This window comes from Cnephaeus nilssonii, assembly GCF_951640355.1.
Source record: "Cnephaeus nilssonii genome assembly, chromosome: 16".
Lineage (NCBI taxonomy): Eukaryota > Metazoa > Chordata > Mammalia > Chiroptera > Vespertilionidae > Cnephaeus > Cnephaeus nilssonii.
Window position 1 is genome coordinate 20,572,942 of NC_137087.1, and position 20,190 is coordinate 20,593,131.

The following is a 20,190-nucleotide window of genomic DNA, read 5'->3' on the forward strand; positions in this document are numbered from 1 at the left end:
AAGACATTTACCGGAACATGTGGCTATGGGGCTTACATGGGGCAATGAATTCAAAATGCAGCACCATCCTTTATTGTCATCGTTATTAGATAAATAACTACGATTGAAGGTAGGCCGTGATAAGTCCCACAAAGCATAAGATTGCATTGGGGCTCGGAAGAGGGTGAGGGGACAACGCTGACGACAGCACGAACCCAGGACCCACGCACACGCGTATTGACTTGTCCCCGTGTGCAGTTCTCCTGGCTTGTCCCTCCCAGTCCAGCCCCAGCTCCCTACTCCCACTCCACCCCACAATTCGCCCAGCCCAGTTTGAGCTGTCCTTTCTTTAAAAGCTAGGGCACTGAAGAGTTGTACTCCTAGTGGGGTGCCCTAGACCACCCAGGGACAGATGCCCCCACCCCCAGCAACCTTCACCACCCCAGCCCAGGCCATGGTGAACTCCCCTCCCCGCCCCATTGATGAGACCATGCCTGCCCAGGAACATGGGCGCTGAATTCTGGCCAGACAGCAAGAGGCTAGAGCTCTGAAACCCAGCCCTAGGGAAAGGCTGAGAGGTCTGGGTCTATCCATCTGGAGCCCAGAAGTCTCCAGGGCAGGACACTGTCTTCCGGTCCCACAGGGCTGTCAGGGAGAGAGTGAGTGCCCCTGTTTCAGGGAGAGCTGCTTAAGTGTCCGAGCTCCAAGGGACATTCTTTAAGCACCTACTATGTGCCTGACCCTGGGCTCAGGGCCGAGATGAGCAAGAACCCACCTGCCCTAGGTGCTCACAGTCCTGTGGGCGAGGCAGATAAGTAAACTGTTTTAGAGTGATGTGTTTCCTGGGGGAGGGAGGGGCGTCAGGAAGTGAGACCAGGGTGCTAGGGGAGTTGTGGGGGGCAGCACTCAGCCTGACCGGAAGGTGGGCTCAAGGTGCAAGTGGATGTCCTGTGGGGGACCCGCCGACTCCAGCAATGCCCAGTGGCACGTTCCAGCTTTGGCACCAGACAGACCTGAGTTTTAATTCAGTTCTGCCACTTCTCTCTGTGTGACCTCAGGCCGGTCTCTGAGCCTGTTTCCACATCTATAAAATGGGGATAGTCATACCTACCTTGACAGACTTTTGAGATGAAATGAACTCTTAAATAGCTGTTGGACAGTTAGCTCAATACATAATAGTAGTTGTGGCTACTGTCGGTCAGTCGTCATGGGAAGAGCCCTCTGAGGCTTTGTCCCCCGCCTTCCCCTCCTCTCTCCCCTCCCACCCCTAGCCAGCACTTGCACGGTGCCTCCTTAGAACAGGCAGAGAATCCCCTGCCCCCACTACTCTCAGAAAGGAGCTCCCAGCGGCCTTCCGCTGGGTCTCTGCAGAACCCCAGGCCCTGGACACTGGGAATAATGAGGCGGAGGGAGGGAGGAGTTGAGAGGGGTCGCCAAACCCTGCAGCAGGGAGACCATCCATCCCTGAATAAACAGGCTGTCACCCCTCTCCCTCCCACCCCGTCTCCTTTAAATAACCTAGATCTGTTGCCCAGTTGTCTCCAAGCAACACCACTCAGGCTCCCAAGGATGTCTCACTCTGACAGAGCCTTTTATGCAGATGCTGCAGGGGAGGTGGGGGCGGGGCAGGGGTCGAGGGAGCTGCAGAGGCCTTCATGTGGCAAGCTCCCTGGTCCCTGGGGAACGGTGGGCAGGGGGGCAGTGCTTTATGACCAGAAACATTCCAAGAGAGGTGGGGCGGGGGTGGGGTGGGGGGGCGGTGGAGCTAGGCTTACAGGGAAGGTCCCAGACTTCCTTGGAACACACAGGAGCCAGCCAAATGACTTGGAAAGATTGCTGGCCCAGGCTCAGCCAGACTCACTGGCCCACTGGTCTTTCTATCCCACGTCATCCACCCTCTCTGAACTTCAAAGAACCTCGGTGCTAGCAGATGGCCTCAATGAGGAAAGGGACACTCAGACGCTCTGACAGTTTCCATCGAAATGACAAGCACACAGACTGTTGGCCTCAGCGATTCCATTTCTAAGAAATAAGCCTAGACACATACTTGCACAGGCACAACGTGACAAATGCACAGGATGATTCCTGGTTTCCAGTGGTGAAAGATGGGATCGATAGTGTGATTTATCAGATCCACAGTTCCAGGCGCTGGGCTCCCAAACCCCTAGGAATTTCCAAGGTGCTGAGAGCAACAGTGGTGCCTTTTGCTATGTTAATGAAGTGACTTTTGAGTGGGGATCCTTGCTGAGAGGAGCCAACCCAGTGGTTAGAGGATTGGAATGTTCAGTCCCACCCCCTGATTTCCAGGGAGGGGAGCGGGGCTGGAGGTTGAATCAATAGCCAATGACTGACTTAGTTAATCATGAGTAGGTAACGAAGCTTCCATAAACCCAAAAACAACAGCTTGTTTGAGAGCTTCTATGTTGGGAAAGCAGAAAGCTTCCACCAAGCCGGCCCCAAGCTCCTGCATGCTGGACCTCGCCCTGCGTGTCTCTCCATCTGGCTGTGGGTTCCTGTATAAATCGGTAATCTAGAGCAAATGGGTTTTCCTGGCTTCTGTGAGCAGTTCCAGCAAATTCATCGAACCTCTGATTTGTAGCTGGCCGGCCAGTCAGAAGCACAGGCAACAACCTGGGCTTGCGACTGGCATTTAAAGTGGAGGGTGGTCGTGAGGGACTGAGCCTGTGGAATCTGACTCTGTCTCTGGGAGGTGGTAGTGGTGTGTCTACATGGAGTTGAGTTTTCGGACACCCTCCTGGTATTGAGACTTGTTCATTGGTGTGAGGAAGTCTCCACACACAGGCTGGAATTGGGGCTGGGAACTCGTTTTCTTTTTCCTTTTTTTTCAACTACAGTTTACATTCAATATTATTTTGTATTGGTTTCAGGTGTACAGAATCGTGGTTAGACAATCGTACACTTTAAAAAGTGTTCCGGATATTTCCAGTACCCACCTGCTGCCACACATAGTTATACAATATTATTGACTATATCCCCTACGCTGTACTGTACATCCCCATGACTATTGTAACTGCCAATCTGTACTTCTTAATCCCTTCCCCCTTTTACCCAACCCCCAATCTCCCCTCCCTCTGGCAACCACCAGTCGGATCTCTGTGTCTATGAGTCTGTTTCAATTTTGTTTGTTCATTTATTTTGTGCTTTAGATTCCACATATAAGTGAGATCACATGGTATTTGTCTTTCTCTGACTAACTTATTTCATGGAGCTTAATACCCTCTAGGTCCATCCATGCTGTCCCAAATGGTAAGATTTCATTCTTTTTATTATATATATATTTTTTATTGATTTTTTACAGAGAGGAAGAGAGAGGGATAGAGAGTTAGAAACATCGATGAGAGAGAAACATCAATCAGCTGCCTCTTGCACACCCCCTACTGGGGATGTGCCCGCAACCAAGGTACATGCCCTTGACCGGAATCGAACCTGGGACCCTTCAGTCCGCAGGCCGACGCTCTATCCACTGAGCCAAACCGGTTTCGGCAAGATTTCATTCTTTTTATGGCTATATATATGTGTGTGTGTGTTTGTGTGTGTATGTATGTTTATGTGTGTGTGTGTGTGTATACATACATACACACATACACATATGACAGCTTTTTTTGTCCATTTCTCTATTGATGGGCAGTTGGGTTGCTTCCATATCTTGGCTATTGTAAATAATGCTGCAATGGACATAGGGGTGCATATATTCTTATGAATTAGTGTTTTGGATTTCTTTGGGTAAATACTCAGAAGTGGCATCGCTGGGTCATAGGCAGTTCCATTTTTCGTTTTTGAGGAACCTCCATACTGTTTTCCTTAGTGGCTGCACCAATCTGCATTCCCACCAGCAGTGCATGAGGGCGGGGACCGTTTTCAATTGGCAACAACTGAAAGATCTGTCAGTGGAGAGATGGTTGGCCAGATAAGCTATGAAACACCCAGAAACTAGAAATACCATGCGGCTATTTGACAACACGAGGCAGAGGTAAGTGGGCTGATGGAAAATGAACTGGAGAGCTGGACAGGGACAACGACTGTCAGGGCAGCGCCATCCTCTGGTCTCTAGGGAAATGGATTAGCGATAGACTCTTGTCCAGTGACACCCAACAATCGAGGGGCGCACAGAGAAACAGGGAGGGAGCATGAAAACACAGTGTCCTGGGGTAAAAGTCATCAGTAGAGCTAGATTAGCCATATAATAGCACCGAGGTCCAGGAGCAACACTATACAAAAAAAGTAACGTCGTTTTTTTAAAATGAGGATATGTACAATATGTACAAGTGTTTCTCAAACACACTCCATGGTGTTTATAAGAAAAAGAAATGAGATGAAGGCAAAATAAAACAAAGAGAAAAACACTAGAGAAAGGACTCTCATATATTGATGATAATGATGATGAGGATGTGCTATGGATTTTAAAAAATGATATACTCAGCTCTGCAGCTGAGGAGAGAAGGGAGGGAGGGAGGAGAGGAGATTGCAGGACAGAGTCTCTAAACTTCTCCCCCTTTAGGAGCTGTGAAAGGGAGTATCTATGTATTTTACACACACACCACAGTGACTGTCTCTGAAGGACAGGAAGAAACCAGGAACGTTAGTTGTCTCCAGAGAACAGGGTGGCTGGAGCTCAGGCAGAAGGAAACTTTTCCCTGTGTCCCTTCTTGTGCGTTTGAATTTGTTCCCGGTGGGTGTGTTATCTACTTTTTAGTAATGAACTTGTGTACACATGGCCAGTCCTAGAAGGCCACGGAAGACACTGGGAAGAGGACCGGGGAGGGAAGCCGGCTTGCTTCCTACTCACAATCCTTCTGCACAGTGGGATTTGTTACCCTGGGCATCTGTGGCACAGTCTATCCGCCCAGGGACAGGAGCTCACGCCCAAGGGAGACTTCCCTGAGGAACTGCTGGGTGTTAGGATGTCCTTACTCCTCGCAACATGGACCTGACATCCACTTCCCGTCACTCTCCTCAGTCCCCAGCTGGCCCTGTTCCCCCAACCAGGGGGACCACCAGGGTACCTGTATGTATGTACCGCTCCCTTTCAAATATTTGAGAAGTGCCATCTCATACCCCACCCCCAGGCCTCTCCAACTCAATATCCCCAGGGCTTTCAAAGGCCTGTGGGAACCTCCAGGACCAACAGAGGCCTTCACTATTATCCTGCCAGCAGACACCCCGGGGGTCCTTTTCCCAAGGGGGTCAAGAAGAGAATGAAGGCCTTTTTTCTCTCCTCACTCAGCACCCCGCCTACCCCCCAGGAAGCTGGTCCCTTGGCTCTGACTTCACACCTAGCTGACATTTGACAGTTAGAAAGCTATAGACAAGTCTCCTAGGACCTGGCCCCCGCCCCCACTCACCTCCAAGCCTGTCACCCCCTCTACTTCAAATCTCTGAAGGGGGTTCAGCAAGCTGGTGCTGACAGGAGACAGTGAAGCGTTGAAAATGCCCACTGTTTTGTAGGGAGACAGGGAGAGGCCAGGGTGGGGGTGTCAGGAAGGAAACATACCCCTGTGCAGGGGATCAGAAAGGCCCAAAGGGTCTTGGAGGTGAGCATGCTAATTCTGCTGCTCAGGGGCCCTGGTTTTGAGACAGGCCAGGACAAGTGGAACAGGGAAACTGAGGCAGGCAGCTGACCAAACTGGCAGAGCAATTTACAGCAGATGCAGAAGGTCACCTCCCTAGAGAACATCTAGGCGTCAGTTGTATTTCAGCTCCAGGCCCAGAAAGAACAGCAGCAAAACCAGGTGGGCAACGCCAGGACCAGCTGCATGACTAAGGAAGCCAGCCAATCCGCGTAGACCACAGCCCTGGAGGAGCACACCTGGAAACGGGTGAATATTCTGCTGAAACCCTCCCCTGCGACCTCCCCTAAGATTCCCGCCTGTGAGAAGGAGATAGAGCCTCAAGACAAAGGGCCAGCGAGTGCTTTCTCTCTGGGGAGCAGGCCCTGCCATTCCCTTTCCTCTCTTCTGCCCCCACAGACAGGCTTGCGTCTCTTAAACCCTAAAGGACCTCCCAAGACTTGCAACCAGGGGAGCAGTGGGCAGCGGCAGGTTGTTGCAGGATAGTCCCCTGAACCTGTCCCCAGGGCCCCCTTTTCTCTGCCTTCCCAGAGAGCTAGGGCAGCCCAGCCTAGGCTCTCCTGTGGCTTCTTCTATGCTAAGCCCCTTCTTGTTCCACTGTCCCCAGCTTTCATAAGCGTTCCCTCATAGTCACCTGGACCCGTCTTGTGGAAGTTTTCCTGCATGAAGTCAAGAACCCACACAGAGCCCTGACTGGTTTAGCTCAGTGGATAGAGCATCGGCCTGCGGACTGAAAGGTCCCAGGTTCGATTCCGGTCAAGGGCATGTACCTTGGTTGCAGGCACATCCCCAGTAGGGAGTGTGCAAGAGGCAGCTGATCGATGTTTCTCTCTCATGGATGTTTCTAACTCTCTATCCCTCTCCCTTCCTCTCTGTAAAAAAATCAATAAAATATATTTAAAAAAAAAAAAAAAAAAAGAACCCACACACAGCCGGCCGCCCAGGGCCAGGTCTCCTCACCGGGAGCAGTTTCTCCTTTTCTCACCGCTGTTCCACATTCTCCCACCTCCTCCCACAGGTCCCTCAGGGAGGCTGTCTCCCATGCCCCACCCCACACCACTATTCAAAAAGCCTCCACAGTTAGTGTTTTCTGAGTTTCATCTGGGAAAGACGAAGAACTGGAGATGGATGGTGGTGAGGGCTGCACAACAATGTGAATGTGCTCAATGCCACTGACTGTAAATTGAAAAGTGGTTAAAATGGTCAGTTTTATGTTATGTATAGTTTACATAACATTAAAAAAATAAGACAACCCACAGAATGGAGAAAATAATTGCCCCTTCACACACACACACACACACACACACACACGACAAGCCACCCCAAGAAGCCCCAGGTGCGCCAAGGTCCAGTTCTGAGTACAAGACCAGTGTGTGGGAGTAATACCCACACAGCCCCTGGGTATTACTGGCAGCAGCCCTGGAGCAAGAGGTACCTGTCAGGCCAACGGAGGCCAGGAGACCCCTAGTTCCAACCCCAACTGAGAAGGTCAGAGCTAGAAGGTCCCAGAGGCACAGAGAGGCAGCGTCTGGCCCAAGGTCACAGAGCCAGTTAACCAGGAAGCTGGGGCTTCAGGCGCAGGGAACTGACCAACCCTGAACTGGCCCCAAAGGAGAAACAGGCCAGTTGGGGGGCTGTCAGGGGTTCGAAACAACTGTTCCTCCCTGCTGCATCCCAGCCTGCCGGGGACCCCTCAAATGTCTCATTCCCCACAGGTTCTGCCCTTTGCAGCCCTGGCACGTGGAGCCTTCACCCGTCCCCGGGGCAGCATGTCACGGTGGGGTCGGGCTTTAGAACCAGACAGGCCTGTCTGAGTCCTGACTCCGCCTCCATAAATGTGTTTCTTAGACGAGGCCCCTCATCTGTAAAAAGGCCATAATAATAACTAAGTTGTGGGATTCTTTTGAGGATTATAGCAAATGACATAGTACCCATGGAGGGCCTGAAATGCAATAGGTGCTCAAAAGTATTCTCTCTTCTTTTCCTTCTGCCTCGCACAGTGTCGCCCCTCAGTCCCTGATGGCCTGGATAACTGGAGGATAAGTCCATTCCCTTCTCTGGGCCTGTTTCCCCACCGGATAAATTAAAGGATAGAGCTAGCTGACCCTCCACCAGCATACATGACGTAGAAGTGCATATGTACTTCGTGAGGCAGGATATAGGCCATGTTCTGCTTGATTGAGAACAGCCAAAAAACTTGGAGATAACTCAAATGTCCACCAAGAGAAGAGTGGACAAAGAAATTGTGGTGTGGTGCCACAATGGAACACATCCCGGCAACTAAAATACGTGAACTACTGATATAGGCAAGGCCATGGATAAATATCACAGACTGATCAGTGGAAAAAGCCAGACACAAATCAGAATATAGGATAAGAATCCATCATTTGGATGAAGTCCTAGGACAGGCCAAACTAGCCTGTGATGATCAAGGTCACAGGAGTGGTCACCCCTGGGTGAGGGAACCTGCTGGGGTGCTGGGGATGGTCTATATCTTAATCTGGGTAGAGTTACTCGGACATATACACTGAGTAGCCAGATTATTATGATCTCTGAACACATAATAATATGACCACTCAGTATGTATGTGTGTGTGTATGTGTGTGTGTGTGTATGCCACTCAATATATATATATTAGTGGCCTGGTGCATGAATTCGTGCATGGGTGGGGTCCGGCCAGCCTGGCCAGGGGGGGGGGACATGGGTTGTTGGCCAGCCTGCCTGCTGGTCAAACTCCTGGTCGAGGGGACAATTTGCATATTAGCCTTTTATTATATAGGATATACATTGAGTGGCCAGATTATTATGTGTTCAGAGATCATAATAATCTGGCCACTCAGTGTACGTATCTGTGAGAATTCATCAAGTTGGTGACCTTAAGATTCGTGTACTTTACTGTATGTATCAGCATCCCCTTCACCCACTATGTTCCAGCCTAACTCCTTTCAGTTCTTCCAACTGGCCAACTGGGGTCCCTCCTCAGCATCCTTGCTCTTGCTGGTCCCTCTTCCTAGAATGCTCTTCCTCCACATCTTCCTTCCTTTGAGGTTTGTACTCAAATGTCACCTCTTTGGAGAGGCCTTCCTGGCCACCCCCATATGACACAGCCACCCCTTCTCGCTATTGCATCACCCTGTTATAATTCTCAGCACAGCACTCATCAGTGTCTAATGTTGTCTTTGCTCAGTTTGCTTGTCTGTTTATTGTCTTTCTCCCCTACTGGGATGTCAGCTCGTGAAAGCAGGAACGTGTCTATCTTGGCTGCACCTAGAGCTATGACTGACAGACAGTAGGTAGCAAATAATATATTTGTGGATGAATAAGCCATCTCTAGAGCAGATGAGATTATGTCTCAAACTTTACTCTCTTGAAGGTGGTGAGGGGAACTCCCTTTTATTTATTCATTCACCCCATAAACAGGCAAGGCCTACTATGTGCTGAGCACAACCTTGAGAGGTTCACCGTGGGCAGAGGAGAAAGGCTCATGCCAGATTTTTCTAGTAGAGTGTGAGGAATAGGCAAAAGGGGCATGTGCCAAGGCTAGGGGAACACCCAGAAGTGAGTGGCTGGCTCAGCCTCCCAGTTCCTTGGGCAGGGAGATTGCATTTGGCTCTGGGTGTGGCCACAACCCCAAGCCAGCTGAATGTCTGGGCAGCAGAAGGCCCTGGGCCTTGGCAGGAAGCCACCCCCTTCTAAAAAGCCAGAGAGCTCAGCCAAGAGCAACCACTGTTCCTGCCTGCAGGCCTGGTCACCTGCTGCCATGGAAACCTGTCCTGCCAAGCCAGTGGCACCGAGTGCAGGAAACGCAGCGCCAGGAAGGGGACAGGGCCTGTGCCAGACTCCCCTGTCCTGGTGAGGGAGGGAGGCACCTTGCCTGCCGGAGCTGCAGCTGAGGGAGTGTGTGTTGTTCCTGCAGTTTTTCTCTGGGTGTGCATGTGCACTCCACGCTCAAGCCAGGCAACGGTGGGTGTCTCTCCCACCTCTGGGGTTGAGGGTTCCGGAGGGTTAAGAATTGTTCAATAACAGAAGCTGTCACTCACTGACCACTTACTACACGCCAGGTACGATTCTAAATACTTTTCATGTATTTCCTCATTCCAGTCTCATAACAACCCTAGTGGGCAGGCCCTGCTCTCGCCTTTACAGAGGAGAACAATGAGGCACAGTTGGTTAAGTCACTTGCCCAAAGCCTCACAACTAGTAAGCAATAGCGCCAGGATTAGAACCTGAGCAATCAGGCTCCAACGCCTCAACGCTAACCAGAAGGGGAGCCTCTCCCCAGAACGGCGTCATTTCATTTTCCCACTATTCAGTTCTGAACTCTGAACAGGCACCAAGGAAAAAGAAATGGATTAGATCCGGTCTCTGGTTTCAAGTGGCCACTAGCCCCTGCAGGCAATGCTGGTAAAAAATAACCATGATGCGGAACCACACGTTTCAACCGAGAGAAGTACAGTCGGCCCAGTGGGACGGGGAGGCAAAGAGGCCAGCCTGGCCCCGCCCTGCCCTTTGGATCTCCAACCGGGGCTCTGGGATGGAGGTGGGAGCTGTCCGGGTCTCTGAGGATTGATGAAGTTCTGCCCTGGGGGTCCACCTGCTGGACAGATGTAGGAGGACAGCTCTTCCTACAGCAGATATTTCCTGGGTGCCCCCTCGGCTCTAAGTAAGGGCAGGGATGCAGAGAGCAACACAGGAGGTCAGTGCTAACCCCAGCAGCCCCCTTGCACTTACAGTCTGGTGGAGGAGGCAGACATGAACCAATAGCTCACAAGTAAAGGTGTAACCATGGCTGAGGATCCGGGCTCTGAAGGAAAAATACAGGGTGCTCTGAGGGTGTGTGAAAGCAGGTCATCTTTAGACGGGGTGGTGCGGGAGACTCCTCTCCAAGGAGGTCAGACTTAAGTGAAGATTAAAGGCTGAACAGGCGTTTGCCAGGCAGAGTGGGAGAAAGGGCATGCCAGGCAGAGGGGATGGTGAGAACAAAGGCCGTGAGTGGAAACAAGCTCACCAAGTCTCAGGACCAGAAAGAAGGCTGCTGTACCTGGACGGCACTGAGGCCAGGCCAGGGCTTCCAGAGCCTGTACTCAACCCTAAAGGCCATGGAGGCTCTGAGGCCCTTATTGGGGGAAGTGCTGCCGGCCCGTCTAGGGCAGCAGCTCCTGTGGGAGCGGACATGGGGAGGGGAGCAAGGTGGAGGCAGGAAGACCAGCAGGGAGACCACTGTAGTTGTCCAGGTGAGACAATGGTGGCTGGGAACCCAGGAGGTGGAGAGGAGCAGATGCGTTCCAGAGAACGACTTTGGAAGCAGAATCAACAAGGCAAGTACTGGATTGGATGTTGGGGTGTTGGGGGGAAGAAGAAATCAGGATGTCAGGTTGGTGTAACTGGGCAGAGGGAGGAGCTTGCGTGAAGTGGGAGCACTGAGCGAGGAACACATAAAGAGCTCAGTCTGGGGGCGGGAGGAGCTCAAGATGTCCAAGAGGGAGCACAAGGAGATGCACGGGGGGCGGGGGGGTGTAAGGGGGTGGGGGGGTGTCCTGCAGATGACCCTGAACTATAACTTCATCCCCAGGATCCGAGGAATGGTCTTGGGTAGAGAAAGGCAGGCACCCTTTTGAAGCCTCGAGTGGTGAGACCTTCCCTGGTGGTGAGACCTTCCCGGAGAAGCACTCAGTGGGAGGGGGGAGGGAGGGAAAGATGACGGAGCAGGAGTGGGACACAGGGGAGGGGGGAGGAGGCTGAGAGAACAGAGCACAGAGCAGGAGCTGCCAGGGAGGTTGGGGGGAAGTTTGGTGGCTCAGAAGCCAAGAGGTAGGGGAGCGTTTAAACTGTGTCAAAAGCTGCTGTGAGGTCAATTAGGGCTAGAACCAACTTGGCAACTTGGAGTGTCCCACAACCCAAGCTGGGGCGGGTCCACGGTGAGTTGGGGCGGGAGGACTGTTGGCGGCGAAGAGTCACTGGGAGTCAGGGAGTGTGGGGAGGCATCGCCATGGGCAATTTGGCTGCGAGAAGATGCTGCAGCTAGAAGGGGGTGGGGGGATTGCTGTATAGACAGGTATCAGGGCACAGTGGTATGCCTTGATGGGGACAGGGGACATGGGGAGGGATGGGAACACGGGCAGGGCTATGGGACCTGTCAGCTTTCCAGAGCCTCTTTCTTCTGTTCCTTCCACTTTCACCCTGGTTTCTGCAGTCAACCCTGTAATAACATTCTCATGAGGGAAACTGAGCCCCAGAGAGGGGCGGAGGTCACACAAGAGCTCTGCCCAAACTGTCTCCTTCCATGGCAGGCAAAGGGCGGGGGTGTGTGCCAGGCTGTTTGGAGTCTCCAGAAGCCAAGAATGCTGCTGAGGTCATGTGGGCCCCTTGACCTGGTCTGGATGCCCTTCTCTCCCTGCCAGGCCTACCCAGCCAGGCCCCCTGCGTTCCCCCACCTGCACCCACCCTAGGCTGTGGTGGGGCACAGCAGGCAGGCCAGGTCCTCAGGACCTGAGCCTCATTGGGGAACAGGGCTTTTATTTTTAAAAAATACATTTTTATTGATTTTATTGATTTCAGAGAGGAAGGAAGAGGGAGAGAGAGATAGAAACATCAATGATGAGAGAGAATCATTGATCGGCTGCCTCCTGCACCCCTCCCACTGTGGATTGAGCCTGCAACCTGGCATGTGCCCTTGACCGGAATCGAACCTGGGACCCTTCACTCCACAGGCCGATGCTCTATCCACGGAGCCAAACCGGCCAGGGCGGGACAGGGCTTTTAAAGGAAAGAATACAAAAATACAAATACTAGAAGGAATTCGGGCTGGGGCCTTGGAAGTGTCTGAACCGAGCCCCAGGCTTCATTAGCTGTGGTTGTCATGGCATCGCCCCGGGTGCCCACCTGTAGAGCTGCGAGCAGGGTGTGCGATAACTGTGGAAAGTGTCTATGGCCCCTCTGTCTCTGGGTGCGCTCCGACACACTGGCAGGCCATTGTAGACTGGGCTCCCCTGGGGTGGGGAGAAAGGAACTCCGCTCTCCCTGAGCCCAGGGCCCTGGGTATACAAAGCACCTTTGAGGACAAAAAGGCGGCAGTGGGTGTGTGACCCACCCCAGAGCCAGCCGGGCACCAACCATGGGGGGGGGGGGGGGGGCTGAGGAGGTGGGGGAGTGTCGTGCAGATGGCCCTGAACTATAACTTCATCCTCCTTCCCCCACAGTCCACACAGTCCGCACTTGCCACCCCTCCCCACCAACAGCAGGAGAATTGGGTTATTGGACAGAGGCCCAGAGGAGACAGGATAGAAAGGAGGGGACACATCCAGCTGACCCCAGAGCCCTGACCACCCGACCCAGGCGGGGACTCACCCTTGTTGTGCCTGGGTTCGCGTCTGGGACCAGTGGCGGGACCGCTGGGCCAGGGAGCTGCCCGCGGGGCTGCGCCCAGGATGTGCGCGGCAGACACGTCGGACACCCCCACAGGGCGCTCAGGCGGGCCGGGGAGGAGGCGACCCCCGCGCTGGATCTGGGGCCACGCCCCGCGCGCCGCCCGGGGACACTCACCGCCTCTCCCAGCCCGGTCCTCTCCGCCCCGGTCCTCCCCGCCCGGGTCCTCTCCGCCCGGGGACACTCACCGCCTCTCCCAGCCCGGTCCTCTCCGCCCCGGTCCTCCCCGCCCGGGTCCTCTCCGCCCGGGGACACTCACCGCCTCTCCCAGCCCGGTCCTCTCCGCCCTGGTCCTCCCCGCCCCGGTCCTCCCCGCCAGGGGACACTCACCGCCTCTCCCAGCCCGGTCCTCCCTGCCCGGGTCCTCTCCCCCGCAGTCTGCTCTGCCGGCTGGCGGAGTCGCCTGGTCGCGGTCCGCGCTTTCCCACGGGGGCGGGCGCCTGGGCCTGGCCAGGGCCCTGCGCAACAGCCGGGCGAGCTCACCTCCCAGCAGACGGCCTCCCGCCGCTCTGCAAGCCTCCCCATCGTCCGGCAGGGAGTGGCAGGCGGGACTGGGCACCGTCCCCCAACCCCCATCCAGTTAAGATCCTTCTCCACAGCCGAGAAAGCAAAGCCAAGGGCAGGCTGAAGGGCACGACTTTGACTCCAAGTCCAGTGCTCCTTTCCTTTGCCTCGGCCACCTGCAGGATGACAACCAACCTTCCTGAGGCAGGCAAGCTCTGCGATCAGAAAAGTACCCTTTGGCCTCATTGTTAACACCTGTTGTACCAGGGCCCTGAGCGCAGGGTCCAGAGGAGACTTCTGCCCCCAGGAGCTCATAGGAGGTGGGTCATGGGACATGATGCAAGAGCCCTCCCTGAGAGGGGGGCCGATTGGGTTGATTGGGCTGGAGAAATCCAGGCTGGCTTCCTGCCCAACCCCCCCCCCCTTACCCCCAACCACAAGCCTAACTGATACTGACTTAAACCAACACCCTCCCCCTCTCTGCCCTGGGGGAGTTTCCTCAGCGGGGCTCCCCGACGGAACTCCCCCTCTCAATCTGTCCTTCTCAGGGCAGCTCAGGACCGGAGGCAGGTACAGCAGAAAAAGGGTCATGTGATCTTAGATCTTACTGTGGGACAGGAACAGGGTTCTGAGGATGCAGTCCACAGGGAGGACAGAAAAGGGGAGCTGAGGGAGGGGGTGGGAGTGGGGAGGGCAAGGGTGCTGGCAGCCAGGAGTAGGCTGGGAAGGGGGTTGGGCTGGGGTCTCCCCTGAGAGGGAAGTTAATGTGGTCAAGACTGAAGCTGGGGGTGCATAGCCTCCTTCAGACCTCACAGCCCTTGTCCTCTGGCAGAGGGGGTTGTCAGAGGGGTGTCAGTTGTCAGGGGGAGGTGATTGGGGCAAGAGATGGGGGAAGGATGATTGATGTGTGCCCTGGCCGGTGTGGCTCAGTTGGTTGAGCGTAATCCTATGCATGGAGAGGTCTCGGGTTTAATTCCTGGTCAGGCATATATCCCGGGTGGCTGTGGGCTTGACTTGCTGGCTTGATCCCCAGTGGGGAGTATGTGGACAGCCAATCCATATATCTCTCTCATCCATGTTTCTCTCTCTCTCTCTCTCTCTCTCTCTCTCTCTCTCTCTCTCTCTCAAATCAATAAAAACAACTCTAGCCGATTTTGCTCAGTGGACAGAGCATCAGCCTGCAGACCAAAGGGTCCCGGGTTCGATTCCAGTCAAGGGCATGTACCTTGGTTGCAGGCTCCTTTCCGGCCCAGGCCCTGGTCAGGGCTCATGCAGGAGGCAACCAATTGATGTATTTCTCTCACATTGATGTTTCTCTCTGTCTTTCCCTCTCTCTTCCACTCTCCCTAAAAATCAATGGAAAAATATCCTTGGGTGAGGATTAACAGGCTGAGTTTCCGCCGCCACCCCCCCCCACCCCCCCATCAATAAAAACATATTTCCCAAAATAAAATACTTTCAAAAAGAGTGATTGGTATATGGGGAATGGATGTGAAAGCCATAGGATATGGGGACGGGGGGGGGGGGGGGGGGGGCGGGGGCGGCGACTTGTGATTTTATAACATCTCGAATCACGAGGACATTATCTCAGCATTGGATTCCCCAGTCCCTGTTCCCCAAAGATGTGAGCATGGTAAGTGGGAAAACAGGTACAGTGCTACTTCCTGAACCTGGAGGTTGCCCTCATACCAGAGTCTGAAGAGAAGACCAGATTACCCTGGGGTCTTCTTAGCTGTTTGTCCCTTCCTGAATGATGGGGTGGAGAAGGAGGGTTAGAGTCAAAAGAGACCTGGGCTCCAATTCTAGCTCAGCTGCTTAATACCAGCTTGACCCTGGGCATAGTATTTATGCAGTTCAAGCCTCAGTTTTCTCATCAGTAAAATGGGAACAATTATACCTATAGAATACAATGTGAAAGGGGCTCCTTGGAGTGATGCATGAGGCAAGTGTCCAAAGCACTCGGCATTATGCCTGGCGTAAAATTGGTATCAGCTGGCCTCCAACATGCTTTTCCATCTATGAAATGGACACACATTTGGCACAGCCCCCACCTCACCCCTAATTCCCATGTGTCCGTAGGTTTTCTTAGTAGCCATAGAATGAAAGGCTCTGAGGGTAGGTGTTGGGTCGGAATGTATTCAAGCAGCTCCCATTGAATTATCTGCTCCCTGAAGACTCTTCCTGCCCCATTGGGTCTCTGGTTAATCATATTAGCTCTGCAGGGCTTCCTGCATAGCCACCAGGTATGTGCATCTCTCCACCCACCCCCCAGCTGCCTTTGAAGTCTGGGGCCCTTTGATGTGAGTGGGGGGGGGGGTGAACCAGCCTGGGCTCCTGCCAACCCTCCAGTCAGTGGCTAACAGGGCACAGGGCTTGAGGAGTTTGGAGATATTAGCCCCACCCCCCCTGCCTGAGTCAGACTCCCAGGGCCCAAATCTCAGCATTGCTGTTAACTGACCGTAAGACCCTGAGCGAGTCACCAGCCTCTCGGTGACACCTCATCTAGAAGCCAACAGAAGCACCTACCTCATGGGTTTGTGGAAAGCCAAAGAGAGAGAAACAAAAAGAGAACAGACGCCCTGGAAGGGCAGGGACTTTGGGGTCCCCCTCCAGGCCCACCGGATCTATAGACCTCTAAGACTTGGGTGTCCCAGAGGTCTTAGTGCACTTTTAAGTAGAAGTATATTCTGTTAAGTTTGCTTCTGTCTCACAAGAATAAATGCTACGAACTTACAAAGAACATCAAAGTTTAATTATCTAAATTTCTTGAATGCTTACTAGCTTTATGAATTTTGAATAATTTTTATATCTTGATAAGCTTATTCTATTTACATTCATTTTTACAACTTGACACCTAACAACTGTCCCAGGCTCAGCTGGGTCATCAAACTCCAGCTCAATTTCAGCATCGGTGACTCTCAGTGGAGAAAGATGGGAGGCAGGAGGTGGGGGACAGGGGTGGCTGGCTGGGCTGTGGGAATCTCTGCGAAGCTTCTGGGGTGGGAGGAGGGGGCATCCTCCTGGTGGTCTCTTTGTTTGTTTCCCAGGCCAGGCTGAGCTGTCACCTCCTGACCCTGTGGGAAGCACAAGTTGGGCCGGGGCTCCACCCGGGAGGGGCCGAGCAGGGCCATCTGACCACAGGAGCTGGAGAGGGCATGAGACTCAGTCAGACAGGGCCCTACCAGCTGTCCCATCTAGGCCAGTCACTCTCTCCAAGGCGATGCCCACCCTGCTCAGGTCACACAGCCCCTGCAAGGATCAGGAGAGAGAAGGGAGGTGACAGGGTGGCATAAGCAAAGTGCACAGAAGGCTCAATGACATGAATCGTGTTCATCAGTAGCCAGGAGCACTTGGAAAACATTCTCTGTTGATGTCACAACACCAGCATGCCAAAACAGGTGTACTGAGCACTTATTAAGCGCCTACTATGTACCCATGTGCCCAGAAGAGTGAAGTGGAGAACTTGAAAATGCAGGAAGCTGGTGACTTGCAGGGTCTACATCCTTTTGGTGGCCACCGGATCAAGAAGCTTGTCCTTGCCTTCTTACCTCTGTGGCTCCCCCCACCCCCCAGGACCCCCTAGTCCAGGGACAGGGTTAAATGTATTTATTCATTCAACAAATATGTACTGCGTACATGTATCAAAAACTGTGCTAAGCACCGGGGTTCAGGGTAAAGGAGCAGACAGAGAGTCTGGCTTATAGCCCAGTGCTGGGGAAGGGGAACAGACAAAAAATAAACAAATATACTAAACAAAACAAGTTCACATCCGACTGTGGGAGTGCCGTGGGTGATGGGACGGAGTGCAGGTCAGTGTAGCTGGGGAAGTGGGGAAAGGCGTCTCTGTGCAGGGAGGTCAGAAATGACTGTGTTGGGACATGCGAGTATCAGTCTGGGTTCCAAAGGCAGAATGACTTAGGGTCCATCACAGTTTTGCCACTTGCTAGGTGTTCCATCTTGGGCAAGCTGATTAACCCCTCGAGCCTCAGTTTCCTCGCCTGTAAAATGGGAGTAAATATACAATCTGCTTCATTGGATTGATAGGAGGAGTACATTAGATAAAGCAAGCACATTATGGTAAGTAATAGATTACTTAGCACTTACTAAGTAATAGATTATTCCTGTTTCATCCAGCCTGGGCCAGGTACCCACAATCCATGGGCCTCGTCCCTGTGGAGAAGGACAACAGGGTGGACCCAACCCAAACACTCCCCAGTCTGGGTTTCCAAACAGTCCAGAGTATCGATCTCTCACAGGTAGCAGGGCCTCAAACTCATTTGTCTTTAGGGCCAGACACAGGGGCACAATAAGTTAGGAGTGGTGGGGACACTTGAGAGAACAGACCCTGCCTAAAGGAACAGCTGCTACTCAGCGATAGGGACCGTTTGCCATGTTGAAATGAGGGCCTAGACCTCTCCATTTCTCAAATGATAAGGGGGGGACTATTTTATGCAAAGTCTTAAGCATTTTCAGTATTGGCAACTTAACTATAAACTTTTCAAAGTACTGCTGGGGGCATGGTTTTGCAGCCTCCATTTACCAAGGCCAGCACTCGGAGCCCAGCAGCAGGCCTGCTGGTGGAAAACTCCTAGGGGCTCAAGGACCTCCACCGATCCACAAAGGATGGTGGGACCAGAGCCTGAATGGGGAGGGGAGAAGCGGGATCACGTGAGGAAGCTTCATGGGAGAGGAGACCCTTGAGCTGGATTGTGTGAATGAAGAGGGGCAAAATCATTCTGGGCAAAGGAAGAACAACTTTGAACTTTGGGGAAGGGTAGGTGTCTCCATGGGGCTCGAGTGCATTTGGGGGACAAGTGGATTGTGGGGGGGCGGGGTTGTAGATCACAGAGAGCGTGTGCCCAGCCTAACCAGTACCTCTCAGCTCTGGGTGTCGGCCTCCCTGACTCACAGCAAGCGATGGTCAGTAATGAACCAGGGGCTTGGGGGTTGGAGAGGAACAAGTCAGGAGTACTCCCTGCCTCTGGGGAGCTACAGTCTGATGGTGGCCACTGAAGACAGTTTGGGCAAATACTCTACCAAGCTTTATTTAAAAGGGGGCTCTACCAAATCGCTGAGTGATAGGTGTGCAGAAGAGACGACTTTTAAGCTGTGTCTGGATAGGCGAGTAGGGGTTTCCCCGAGGGATAAAGTGGAACCGGCAGGAGGCTGCATGCAGAAGAAGCGTGTGAAATGCGCAGGTGTGCTGGGAACCTGCTTCAGGAATATGGAGTTCATTCAATCACTTGGCAAACACTTGAGTTCCTGTGTGCCAGGGGCTGTGGTAGGCACTGGAGGGCGCAATAAAGCAGATGCTCTCGCCGAAACCGGTTTGGCTCAATGGATAGAGCATCGGTCTGCGGACTGAAAGGTCCCAGGTTCGATTCCGGTCAGGGGCATGTACATTGGCTGCGGGCACATCCCTGGTAGGGGGTGTGCAGGAGGCAGCTGGTCGATGATTCTCTCTCATCGATGTTTCTAGCTCTCTATCCCTCTCCCTTCCTCTCTGTAAAAAATCAATAAAATATATTTTTTTAAAAAAAGCAGATGCTCTCTACCCTCACAGTGTATGCTATTTAATTTCTCCGTACCTCAGTTTCCCCATCTCTGAAATGCTTTACAAAGTGCCTCAGAGAGCTTTATTGAGGGGTGAATAGAATCACATGGCTAACATATTTGTGAAGACAGCCCGTGTCACACTGGCATATAGGAAATGCTCATTAAATATTTGTAGGACTGCCCTAGCTGGTTTGGCTGGGTGGATAGAGGGTCAGCCTGCAGACTGAAGGGTCCCAGGTTCGATTCCGGTCAAGGGCACATGCCTGGGTTGCGGGCTTGATCTCCAGTAGGGAATGTGCAGGAGGCAACTGATCAATGATTCTCTCTCATCATTGGTGTTTCTGTCTCTCTCTCCCTCTCCCTTCTTCTCTGAAATCAATAAAAATATATTTTTAAATAAATAAAAAAATCCCCTATGTGTTTAATAAATAAATAAATATTTGCGGGACTGAAATGCCTTCTTGCCTTGACTCCCTGATAATCTAGCTCTTGGAGTTAACCTGTCATAGATGCAATAGACAGGCATGTTCATGCAATGAATGAATACACACACTTATTACTTACAGCGTGCCTGTCAAGTAGATACTATTCTTTATCTCCGCTTCACAGTGGGGGAAGCAGAGGCTTCAAGATGCTAACAGGCTGGTCTAATATGCCCAGGTAGCAATAGAGAAGGCTCCAGGTTCTGCTTCCTGGCGGCCTGACCTCAGAGGCCCAGCTCTTAAACATGCCGCACATTGTTGCTCATGTCAAGAGAGGGTCTGGATGGCCTGATGGAACGCATTTGAGAACTCTGAGGGACTTTGCCCTCCGCCCTCCAGCCAGCTGGGATGGCCCTCAGGGTTATCTCCCAGGTCAGGGAACCTGTGGGTCAGTCTGTCTGGGGCAGGGGAAGTGAGAAGGCGTCATTCCCTTCCTGGGAGGAAGGCACTTCTGGTCCTTCTTATAGGAAACGCATCCTGGATGAGTAAATGCGTTAAAAAATTAGAAGGATGACTCTTAGCCTCTGTCCTGAGGAGGTGACAGAGACCCGGGTTCTTCCAGGAGAGAGTTCAGAGATGGATGAGCTTCGACAGAGTTATTCCTGCTGGTCAAAGAGTAATTCCAGACCTCACTCAACATGGCTCTGGGCCAATAC

General features: G+C 52.8%; 1 protein-coding gene across 4 annotated transcripts in view; it reads right to left on the reverse strand.

Annotated features, from left to right (window-relative positions):
* The window catches only part of PALD1 (phosphatase domain containing paladin 1), an 84,505-nt gene extending 70,704 nt beyond the window's left edge, over positions 1-13,801 (reverse strand). Inside the window, exon 1 of one of the 4 annotated variants that reach the window (XM_079794232.1) lies at positions 13,692-13,801. The gene's annotated coding sequence lies outside the window, so the exon portion shown is untranslated. The other 3 variants (XM_079794229.1, XM_079794230.1, XM_079794234.1) reach the window with 3 other exon arrangements.
* Positions 13,802-20,190: the final 6,389 nt, after the last annotated feature.